The 12324-nt window shown below is 44.6% G+C and overlaps 1 long non-coding RNA gene and 1 other non-coding gene across 2 annotated transcripts; both read left to right on the top strand.

Moving 5' to 3' along the window:
* The first annotated feature begins 4290 nt into the window (after positions 1-4290).
* Positions 4291-11744, top strand: LOC118674957. Its single transcript, XR_004973777.1, has 3 exons — positions 4291-4454; positions 7174-7296; positions 8862-11744. It is a non-coding gene; the product is annotated as an uncharacterized LOC118674957 (long non-coding RNA).
* LOC118677884 lies at positions 5776-5878 on the top strand. Its single transcript, XR_004974603.1, has one exon. It is a non-coding gene; the product is annotated as a U6 spliceosomal RNA (small nuclear RNA).
* Positions 11745-12324: the final 580 nt, after the last annotated feature.

The following is a 12324-nucleotide window of genomic DNA, read 5'->3' as shown; positions in this document are numbered from 1 at the left end:
GCAAATTAACCGCCAGCCAAGATGGCGGTCGGCAGCCAGGCAGCTTGAAGCGAACATGAGGCTTGCTTGCTTCAGTGACGGAGGACTCCAACGTTCCCTGCCTGCCGCTGCCAGCCTCTGAGCTTGCAGTTTGAAACATTCTTAAAAATATAGAAGCTAAACAAAACCCCAGAAACCTGCTTTCAGCCAGCCGGGATCTCAGAGCTGGAGTTGAAACAGTGTTTGGATTATAGAACCCAAACAAACCAGATACCTGCTTTCAGCAGCAGAGGCCTAAGAGCTGGAGCCAAGCCTCAGAGCTAAAGCTGGCCCAGAATAAAAAACAAGAAAAAAAGGAGCAGTTGGGAGCTTCAGTCACCTGCCAGCCTGAAAACAGCCCTCAGCCCCTCACCCAGACTGGCCAGGCACCCCAGTGGGGACCCCCACCCTGAAGGGTGTGTGACCAGCTGCAAACAGCCATCATCCCCTCATCCAGGCTGGCCAGGCACCCCAGTGGGGACCCCCACCCTGATCCAGGACACCCTTCAGGGCAAACCAGCCGGCCCCCACCCGTGCACCAGGCCTCTATCCTATATAGTAAAAGGGTAATAAGCCTCCCAGCACCAGGATCAGCATGACAGGGGGCAGCGCCCAAACCCCCTGATCGCCCTGTGGCTCTGTGTTTGACAGGGGGCGGGGCCACAACCTCCCTATCCGCCCTGCTCTGTTCATGACAGGGGAAGGCACCCCAACCCCCTGATCAGCCCTGCTCTGTGCCTGATAGGGGGGAGCTCCCCAACACCCTGATCACCCTGCAGCTCTGTGTGTGACAGGGTGCGGTGCCCCAACCCCCTGATCGGCCCTGCTCTGTGTGTGATAGGGTGCGGCGCCCCAACCCCCACCCCCCCACGGGCCCTGTTCTGTGTGTGACGGGGTAGAGCCATAACCTCCCCATCGGCCCTGCCCTGAGTGTGACAGTGGCAGCGCCCCAACCCCCTGATCCGCCCTGTTCTGTGTGTGACAGGGGGCAGTGCCCCAATTCCCCTATTGGCCCTACTCTGTGAGTGACGGGGGGAGCTCCTCAACCCCCTGATTGGCCCTGCTCTGTGCGTGACAGGGGGTGGTGCCGCAACCTCCCCATGACCCTGCCTTGAGTGTGACAAGGGGCGGCGACCCAACTCCCCAATCAGCCCTGCTCTGAGCCCGACCAGGGGCTGCACCTAGGGATTGGGCCTGCCCTCTGCCACCCGGGAGCAGGCCTAAGCCAGCAGGTCGTTATCTCTCGAGGGTTCCCAGACTGCGAGAGGGCACAGGCCAGGCTGAGGGACCCCCCTTCCCCCCCGATTGCACAAATTTTTGTGCACTGGGCCTCTAGTGTTTTAATAATAAATGCCTATAAGGAACCCAGTTTTAGAATATTCTTCATTCCAAAGTCAAGGTTTTGGAACTTTTATCCTGTATGCTGGCTGGAAAATAACATTGGTAGAAATAAGGGTGACAAATAAATCAATCTTCCCCCCTTATTCACAGAAGTTGCTATCCTAGCTCACCCAGATTTGGCTCCCTGGCAAATTAGATGTGATATCTATGATTGTCTATTTATCTTTATTCATCTTTTAAAATTTATTTTATTTTAAAAATAATTTAAAGACTTTATTTATTAGAGCTGTTTTAGGATTACAGAAAAATTTATTGGAAAGTAGAGTTTCCTGCCTCCTCTCCCCACCCTGTTTCCCCAGTTATTAATATCTTGCATTAATGTGACACATTTGTTACAACTGACAAGCCAATATTGGCTCATTATTATTAACTAAAGGCCATAGTTTAAATTAGGTTTCATTCTCTGTGTTATATGTTCTATTAACTTTGACATCATAGTATCATACAGAATAGTTTCACTATCCTAAAAATCCCCTGTGCTCTGCCTACTCATCCCTCCGCCTAATCCTTTTTACTGTCTCCATAGTTTTATCTTTTCAAGAATGTCATTGGAATCATACAGTATGTAGCCTTTTCAAATTGGCTTCTTTCATTTAGCAATATGCATTTAAGGTTCCTCCATTCCTTTTTGTGGAATGATAGCTCATTTTTTAAATTGCTGAGTAATATTCCATTGTGTGGACATGCCACAATCTATCTACCCATTCACCTACTGAAGGACATGTTGGTTGATTTTAATTTTTGCCTTTAAATTTCTTTTTAATTAGCTCTTTGCTACATTTACTGTGAGGATGAGGACCATTCTCAGCGTCAGACTATTGACATCCCAGCAAATGTCGAAATCACTCTAAAGGGACCCACAGTTATTATGAAGGGCCCCAGAGGCACCCTGTAAAGGGACTTCAGTCACATCTACACACAGTGTAGAACTCTATCTCCGGGGGTGGGGGGTGGAGGGTTAGGGGGCGAGAGGCTTCGGGTTGACAAATGATGGGGAAAAAGAAAGGAACTGGCTACCTGCGCACCATCTGCAGTCACGTATATAACATGATCAAGAAGTTACACTGGGCTTCCCTTACAAGATGGGTGTGTGCTCACTTCCTCATCAATGTCATCATTCAGGAGAACAGTTCTCTTGCTGTAATCTGAAATTTCTTGGGTGAAAATACACCTGCAGGGTTTAGATGAGGTTAGGCATTGCTTGTTCAGTATCTCAAACCCCCCAAAATGAGTTAATTCTTGAAGGAAATGATGTTGAATTTGTATCAAATTCAGCAGCTTTTATTCATCAAGTCACAACAGTTAAAAACAAGGATATCAGAATATGTTTGGGTGGTATCTATGCTTCTGAAAAAGGAACAGTTCAGTAGGCTAATGAATAAGATTTAAGCTGTCCAGCTACAGAAGCAGCAAGATGTTGGAAGATTTCTCACATCTATTTGTGATATTTTAAAGATGCAATAAAAGCCATGTATTGATTGGGGGGAAATTATTTTTCATTATATAATTGAAACATATAGCATTCATTTCCTTCTTATTATTCCACTTCCTCCAAGTTTACCACATTCCAGTTGCTCAAATTTAGTAGCATAAAACAATAATAAACATTTAATATTTTACACAGCTTCTGAGTGCTAGGAACTTGGGAGTGACTTAGTTGGGTGGTTCTGACTCAGTTTCTCCTGAGGCTGGAGTGGAGAAGCCTACAGTCATCTGAAGGCTTAGATCCACTTGAAGGAGGCTAACCCGCAGCTGGTTGCTCCACAGCTGCTTGTCTGTTCTCACAACATGGGGGCTGGCTTCCCCAAAGCAAGTGGTCTAGGAGAGAGAAAGGGAACCCTCGTGTCTTCCATTGCCTCTCCTCAGCAGTCCCACAGTCATGGCCACAATCTCCTATTGGTTACACAGGTTACAGGAAGAGCAGGAATGGCAGGAGACCAATCACTGGGGACTATTTGAGAAGTGACTATCCTATAGAGCAACTCATGGATTTGTTTTATGGTTCTTTTGGAAATTTTTATATTTGGAAAAAATTTTAATAAACTTAAGGCTAACTGATACTCACAAAGTAAGCAGTATTAAAATAAACCCAATGCCAGTTTGTAGCAAAATATCTGTGTTGAGGAGTTTTAACCCTCATAATAATGGAATACTAAAATTATTAAATATGAATATATAGTATGAGAGTTTAAAATTTGTGTAAATTAATAAATATGCTTGAATGTGGGAATATTGCAGTAATAAATTAACTTCCACAAATTTAACATCTCACAAAAACACCCTAGATTTATCATAGTGCTGGTGATGTTCTAAGTTTTTTCTCCTTAAAAAAAAAATCGTAGTTCCCCGTATTCTGATTTATGCAAGGCTTGGTCTCATACATTTGACCCCGGGACGTTGGTCTTCGGATTATTTACAAACAAATGTTTGCTTACACTAGTGTTGTCTTTGTGAGCTCCAAGTTGAGGCTCTAGTGGTTTTGAGGTGCCACGTCAAAGTGTCCAGGAGTGAGCAGAGGAAAGATAAACACAGTGCAAGGTTCCTGCAGCAGCTGCCAGAAAGGTCTAGGACAGGAGGCTCGGCTACAGGCGCGCGCGCGCACAGGGGTCACAGGACTGCCCGTCAGCGCCTCCAGCCCCTCTCCTCACGGTGCCCCAGAGCTGTTTACTGTCCTGAACTTCACAGAGCGGAGATATTGATCGCCAGTGAGTGCAAACTTTAGAGTACAACAGTGTGATCATCCGGAAGAAAACTCACGTCAAAACACTGTGGTGTTTCCCATGTCATAGGTACACATGTCCCGTGACCACTGGCCTTGGTTCTTCCACGCTGCTGCCCTTTGCAATCACACACCCGGATCCATGGCCCATATTGAGAGTCCAGGCGTCGCAGACATTATTTAATCGCATTGGAAAGGGAATCTTGGAACAGAAAGTGGTGACAAAGGGAAGCTAGGGGAGACAAAACTACTCAAAACATCTGAGTACTTACTATGTGCAAAGCTTTACATTTCCCAAGGCATGTATCATTATCAGGTATGTTTATATTTTATGTGTTTGGGTTTTGTTTGTTTATTTGTTTTTTATGTTTGTCTCCCACTTCCAGACACTAGAATGCCAGCTCCCTGAGGCAGGGATCTGTGTCTGTTTTGTCAGCTGCTATGTCCCCAACATCTAGAAGAGTGTCTGACACATAGTACACACACAACAAACACGTGTCGGGCTAATGAATGAAAGCACTATGCTAATAGGCAATGGTAGGGAAACAATGGCTGTGTGTGCACACTTGCTGGGCGTTGTGCGAGGGTTTTCCTCTGCAGGTGGCACTGACTTACCCCATTTGACAGATGAAGAAGCTGCAGCTCAGAGAGGTCATGTAACTTGCAGAAATAGTAGCCCTGGGGTTTAAACGCAGGTATTCTCTCTCCCAGGTCTTTTTTTTTTTAATCCTCACCTGAGGATATGTTTTCCATTGCTTTTCAGTGAGAATGGAAGGGAGGGATGAAGGGAGGGAGAGAGGGAGAGGGGGAAAGGAAAAGAAGAATGGATGGTTGCTTTTAATTTTGGGTTATTAGATTGCATTCTGAGAGTTTGAACAAAATCTTTGCTGGTTAAACAAGAGACTGAACTCTTTTTAGCTCCAAAAGAGAAAGGACACTTGCTTTCCCAACCTGAATAGCCAATGGATGATGATAGTTGCTGCAGGTCCCCAAATCCAGAGTGGCAGGTGGGTGCTGAGAGTCCCAGAGATGGGTCCTGAGAGGCGTCAGTGTGGTCATGCAAACTAAAAGAGTTCTTTGTGAAGGCCGGGGCACCCAGAAGTGCATTTGCCCTGAGCAAGGGGCCTGTGTCTTTGAAGACATTGGGGTTCCAGTGGTGTCCGGTAAGGTCTTGCTGGCCCTTGCTCAGGTATTCTTAAGTGATTAAGAATCTGTGTGGAGTTGCCTGAGGAAAAATTTCCTCTAGGGCAGGAAGTGGTCCTCTAGGCTAGGGATATTCATGGCATGCGGCTCATCCAGAGACAAGCATGTAAAGGCTATTTTTTCCTAGAAGTTTGTTCAGACTCTATAGGTTGCAAAGGAGAACTAAAGGTAACATGGGAAGTCATGCCTCCGAGGCTAACAAGCCGTCCATTGATGCTTCTGCAGGAAGATGGCTGAGATGAAGATGCTTTGATACTTCTAAATTCATCTTTCTTATGCACAATTAGAAAAAGTTAGCTATAAACTTAGGCTGGATGAAAGCAAAGCATATTTCATTGGCCTCTTGAAGCTTCAAAAATTTTAGATAAATGGATCACCTATGATGTAGTTTAGGTAGCAACCCAATTTTTTGAGGTACTAAAAACAGCTGACCTGTGCTCGCCTCAGCAGCACTTATACTAAAATTGGAATGATACAGAGATCAGCATGATCCCTGAGCAAGGATGGCATGCACCTTCTGAAGTGTTCCATATTTAAAAGAAACAAACAAACAAACAAGCAAGCAAACAAGCAAAAAACAACAGCTGACCTTATTTTAAAAGGGGGAGGTCTTTTGGAACTTTACTTGTCAGGGACAGCTACAAATTTTGTCTTCTTATCTCAACTGCCAAAATAAAATTTGAATTCAACTGTTTTGTTTTCAATAAATTAGTGAGTTTTTCTCATGGTTAAAAGGTGTGTGTGTGTGTGTGTGTGTGTGTGTGTGTGTGTGTGTATTGTAAATGTGAGATAATTTTCTACCTCCAGATAGTACTGTTTAAATTAATTAAATAAGTTAAAATTAATTGATTTAAAGGCAGGCCCTTATACAAATTGAGCATTCTAAAAATTCTCAGAAATTAGAAACTAACTCAAAACCTGTTCATGATTACATGCTTTAAAATTAATCCTAGGTAATAAAAACTAGTTTAAATTTGGTTTAAGTAAGACAGACATGTCTTTATTTTACCTAGGTTTACAAAAAAATTATCATTAATGGCTGAACATAATTTACCTATGTTTGGCTTCTTATTACAAAGAAATGAAAAGATAAATTTGAATTTGTTCTGTTTTGTTGTTATTGAGGATGCATATATTCCTAAAATTATGAAATGTATTTTACAGTAAAAGAGCCTATGTTTCTAGCGGTTATAGAATGCCTTTATAAATCTGCCTAACTAAAGAATGCCAATTGCTTACTTCTTAGTTTTCCTTAGAAATTGAGATTTTAAGGGTTAAAAATTTCAGTATACTTAGGAATAACTTTGCGGTGTTCCAGAGAGCCCTTGGAACACCTCAAAAGATTTGCTTTTATGTTAAATTGCATGGGAAGCATTATTTAAAAAATGATCAAAAAAACTCCTAGCGTAGATTGTATGGGTAAACAATGGTTGTAAATTAAATGAATGTCAGGACTATGGGCAATCCAGGACGGCTACTTAGTTCTTCAATGCTCCCTGGCAAACCCCATTTTTCAGTTTTTGCCTTCCTTCATGCATCATAGTGCTTTAAGGCTGAACTTAAATTAGATGAATGTTGGAAGATTTCTCACATAAGGAACTTAGGAGCTGACAATATTGAAAGGAGGAGCAAGCATGTCAAACTCGCAGCCAGGAGGCCCACAAGTTTGACATGCCTGCGAGTTTGACATGCTTGTGTACACTATTGTCAAGGTTTGATCAAGTCACTTTAAGAAAATGCCAAGTTGGTATTGCTTCCTTTCACAGTGAGCTCCCAGGAGGCAAAAACTTAAAGGTCATTGATTGGCACTAAGATATTTTGTTTTTTGGAAGGGACATAAAATAAAAGACATTCTCCAACTTCATTGAAAGGGACCTTAGGCACCTAACTGTGAATGGACATCTACCCCTGTCGCTGACACCTCCACCTACAACTCCTTCAAAGACTCCTCAAGGGTGAGTAGCTACTGACAACAGAAGTAGACAGCTACCCAAGATGTTGCCAGGCCAGTATCCTTACAGATTGATAGTGAATTCAGAAACTATTTAATTTTCTTTACCTGTCAGCTAATGATATCTAATCTAATAAAAGAGAAACATGTAAATTGATCATACCTTTGCTATGCCCCAAGCCACGCCCACCAGCCAATCAGAGCAACTATATGTAAATTAACCCAACCAAGATGGCGGCCGGCAGCCACGGAGCTGGAGCAAGCAGAAGGCTTGGTTGCCTCAGCGATGGAGGAAGCCAAGCTTCTCTCCTGCCCTGGCCGGCTGTGGCCTCCACTAAAGGCAACAAAGTTTCAATTATAGAAGATAAATAAATCCCAGATACCTGCTTCCAGCCAGCCTCCACTGGGAGGTTGGGTGGCTGGGGGTCATGGCCAGCCTGCAAACAGCCATCAGCCCCTCACCCAGGCTGGCCAGGCACCCCAGAGGAGACCCTCACCCTGAAGTGGCTGTGGCCAGCCTGCACACAGCCATCAGCCCCTCACCCAGGCTGGCTAGGGACCCCAGGGGACCCCCACCCTGAAGGGGCTGTGGCCAGCCTGCACACAGCCATCAGCCCCTCACCCAGGCTGGCCAGGCACTCCAGCGGAGTCCCCCACCCTGAAGGGGATGCGGCCAGTTTGAAAACGGCCCTCAGCCCCTCACCCAGGCTGGCCAGGCACCCCAGCGGGACCCCCACCCTGATCTGGGACACCCTTCAGGGCAAACCAGCCAGCCCCCACCCATGCACCAGGCATATAATAAAAGGGTAATATGCAAATTGACCCTAACAGCAGAATGACTGGGAATGACTGGTCACTATGACACACACTGATCACCAGGGGCCAGACGCTCAATGCAGGAGCTGCCTTCTGGTGGTCAGTGCGCTCCCACAGGGGGAGCTCTGTTCAGCCACAAGCCAGGCTGACGGCTGCCAGCACAGCAGTGACAGTGGGAGCCTCTCCTGCCTCCTCAGCAGCGCTAAGGATGGCCAACTACAGCTAAGGCCTGGTCTCCACTGGCAAGTGGACATCCCCCGAGGGCTCCTGGGCTGCCAGAGGGATGTCTGACTGCCAGCTTAGGCCCGATCCCCTGGGGAGTGGGCCTAAGCCAGCAGGTGCATATCCTCCAAGGGGTCCCAGATTGCGAGAGGGCACAGGCCAGGCTGAGGGACCCCCCCGAGTGCAGAAATCTTTGTGCACTGGGCCTCTAGTTCATTATAATAAATTATACTTGTTCTTAGGGTTTTTCTATATAGTCCAGCTGCTTATGATTACCAAACATGTATAAGATACCGTTAATACTGTTTATGATTTATATAAATGTTATACTAGATGCAAAATACAAAAAAAGAAAAATTAGACTGATGGCAAAACTCAGATCATGAAAGCTCACAGGATAGAAATGATCCAGAGTGATTATTCTCAATGAAGGCCATAAGCCCTGACTGCCTTCCATTTACTTGCTTTTCTCTCTTGGGAAAATTGGGCCTGAACTCGCATGCCATAATTATGCTATTGTTCCATCCGCAGTGATCCATTATTTCAACAAGACAGCATTGATACTGAGAAGTCCTAGGAATGAGCCTTCCCAGTGCTGTGAAACCACACTACCTGACTGAAGGGCTGGTCATCAGTGCATTCTTCTGATTGATTTATGACCAAAAGGGAGACTTGTGGAAGCAAAGTCGCTGCTGTAATAAATCATAAATACCTAACTGGGCAGGTCATGGTGGGTAGTCACCCCCCAAGCCTATAAAAAGGTTTACCTTTGTCTTAAACAAGCCCTGACCATTTTCCTTGTGCATCTAAACCAATACACCTTTGAAATGCCAGAGTAATCCTCTTTTCAGACTCTTTAGAGGGAGGTGTAACCACCCGCAAGGGAGCACATAATTTTGTCAACTATCCTTGCTTTCTGCCCCCTTCATGTCGTCTTCCTTACATTCCCCTGAATTTTAAATGTGTAAAAACGCCTGCAAAACTGTCATTCTCCAGAGCATTTGAGATCTTGCACCTCAGCATGTTGTCAGTTTGGCTCAAATAAACTCTTATAAAAATTCTCTACAGGTTTGGATCTTTCTTACATTTACAACGGTGACGATGGTGAAGATGACAGTGATGCTATTTTGCTGTGGAGTTCTTTGCTCAAAGAAAATCTTGGGGAATCCCAATGCGTTAAACAGAAAAATGCAGTTTGTCAGCTAGATTTGGAGCAGAGGGTCTGGGGCCCTGCTGTCATAGCTCACATCTTGGGCAGATCTGCCCAAGGGGCTCTGAGGGGAGCTCTGCCAGGAAATGACTTCTGAATAGAGGAGAGGGGCATGGAAAAGTGGCTCAAGTCAAATTATGTCAAGGTGGGGGGTTGGCCCATAGTTGGTAGATGTACATAGTTGGTGACAAAGCAGGGGTCAGGTAAAATTCCTCCGCCAGGGCTATGCCAACGGCCTGGAGGAGGGTCATGCTAGGTGACAACAGTGCTATGAAAAACAGAGAATGAACCCCAAAGTCACTACTACAGAAGGAAGAATGGGCACAGAAATAAGATCAAGCAGCCAAAGGTAGCCAATGAGAGGGAAGAGAAATGTTGTAATGAATCCAGTTTTTTAGATGTTAAATATTACCATTGCTTTTTTAGATTATGTTGAAACATACATAACATAACATAAATTTTATCTACAACTGCTTTTTAAATTTTACTATTTTATTAAATTAAAAGATATTTGCACAAAATAAAGAATTCAAACAGTACAAATAATCGACGATGTAAAGTAAGTTTCCTTCCCACCTCAGCTGTCCAGTCCCTTTAGTTCCACTGCCCAGATCCTTGTTTACAGGATAGTAACAGAACTGTGTCAGGTGCCAACAAGCAGTTGTTTTATACATATTAGTCTTTTTCACATAAATAGTCTGTCCTTTGTTTTATTATTTGTTTGTTTGTTTCCCACTGCACAAACCGACCAGGCTTGTTCTCTCGGAGGAGGTTGATAAAAAGGAGAAAATTCAGAACTGTGAAATTCAGAGTAGCTGCCATGTGACGGGAAGGAAAGCAGGCAGGGAGGAAAGCAAGCTGTGGAGTGAGACCTTGAGCCGGATGCTGGCTCTGCCACCGTGGGCACACTCTTCGACCTAAACCACAAGTTTGTATTTTTTTAAATTTCCCACAGTGCCATGGTTCTCAGTGGGGGAGGGGTCAAACCACCACCCAAACAAGGGTGTTCGGGAACAGGGGTACAGATTTTTTTGGTTGTGAAAATTACTGGGGCCGCTAGCGGCACTTTGAGGATCGGGCTCATAGATGTTCAAGACGTTAGAATGTTAGCAGCGGACGGTCACAGCCAAGAATGACTCTGCTCCAATGCCAATAGCATTTGCACTGGGAAACATCAACTTAGTGGCACACAGTAGCACCAAGGCCTTCCATTTCCCATGCGCACAACCCTCACCTCTGAGGGTAGCAAGGCAGCTGTAAGTGCTGTGGATGCTACTGCGGTGGCCGAGGGAATAATAGAGACAGCATTTTCTCTTGCTCTCTCTTGGGGGAAAATATTGTTTTTTCTCCGAAGCTTCCTCTTAGACTTCCTGCTCACCTACTGACTGGGTCACTTGGTCGTTCCTGAACCACTCATGGGGTGTTCCTCTTAGATCACATACTAGTCTGGAGAAGAGGGGAGTGGGCTTCCCCTGAGTGGGAAGGTGGGATATCTGTCAGAAAGGAAGAAGGGAGAATGCGGGCCACTATGTCACAGGCTGCCATAAGGATCCTACAAGGAGATAAAGTTGCTGTCAGATAGTGGGAATGCAAGACATGTGGGTTCCCTTCCTTCTGCCCTTCAAAAATGGCCATTTCCCTGACCCTTCAGTTCTGTCCTGTGGACAAGAAGGTCGGGAAGGCAAATGATGGGCCTCCCTCGCAGAAGCTGCTAGAGGCTCTCAAGGGACATGCAGAAGCAGTAAGTCGTTATCCGTCCTGCACACCTAACATTTCTTCCTGTTCTCGGATAAGAATTGTGTCAAATATATCAAGAACTTACTTCTTTACACATCCGTTTATGTTTGTTATCATAATGAATATTTACAGTCATGCAAAACCAAGACAGAAAAAATCACTAAATATAAGTGAAATGACTTAAAAGTGGCACAAAATCTATGTGAAAATAAAAAGAGAATGTACTAAAGCTTGAAATGTTAATAGATAGGAAGTCAAATAGATTCTAGTGCTCCATTTTTTTTTCTAGTGTTCTCTTTAAAATGGTAGGTTTCAATGGCTGTGTTCATTTCAGGATTTTGGTTGGGTCCTAGTCCAATCACGTCTAGGAACTTTGCAAGTTACACTGAGAAAATATGCAAATCATGTTAAAATCCGGATCATCAGAAACATAAGCAAAAGACATTAAAATAGAAAAACCAAAGAAATTAAGAATAAAAAAATTTGTTCTGAAGGCTTTCTTTTTTTTTTTTAAATATACTTTATTGATTTTTTACAGAGAGGAAGGGAGAGAGAGAGAGAGTTAGAAACATCGATCAGCTGCCTCCTGCACATCTCCTACTGGGGATATGCCCACAACCCAGGTATATGCCCTTGACCGGAATCGAACCTGGTACCTTTCAGTCCGCAGGCCGACGCTCTATCCACTGAACCAAACCAGTTTCAGCCTGAAGGCTTTCTTACTAGCTCTTTATTCCCTTAGATGTAGGGAGGTGGAAAGGCCCTTTCTGCCTTGGTGGCTTTTTAAAAAAACAAACAAAAGCGACGTAATTTGTCTTCAGTGGAGTTCCAGAGAGGGCTGCAGGGGGCGCACACTGTGGCATGTGCCAGACACACATGAGTGCAAATCTTGGCTCAGCAAGTTTACTACCTGGGTAACTAGAACAATTTCTTTACCCTCCCTAGGCCTCCAAGACCTAATACTTGGTTTAATAGTAACTGTCCCGTTGGGCTGTGTGATGATGTAAGTGCTGAGAGTGGTTTGTAGCACATGGTGATCAGTAAGTA

Source organism: Myotis myotis, unplaced genomic scaffold (genome assembly GCF_014108235.1).
Source record: "Myotis myotis isolate mMyoMyo1 unplaced genomic scaffold, mMyoMyo1.p scaffold_m19_p_2, whole genome shotgun sequence".
NCBI lineage: Eukaryota > Metazoa > Chordata > Mammalia > Chiroptera > Vespertilionidae > Myotis > Myotis myotis.
Note: the sequence above shows the minus strand (reverse complement) of the source record. Positions and strands in the feature narration are given on the sequence as shown.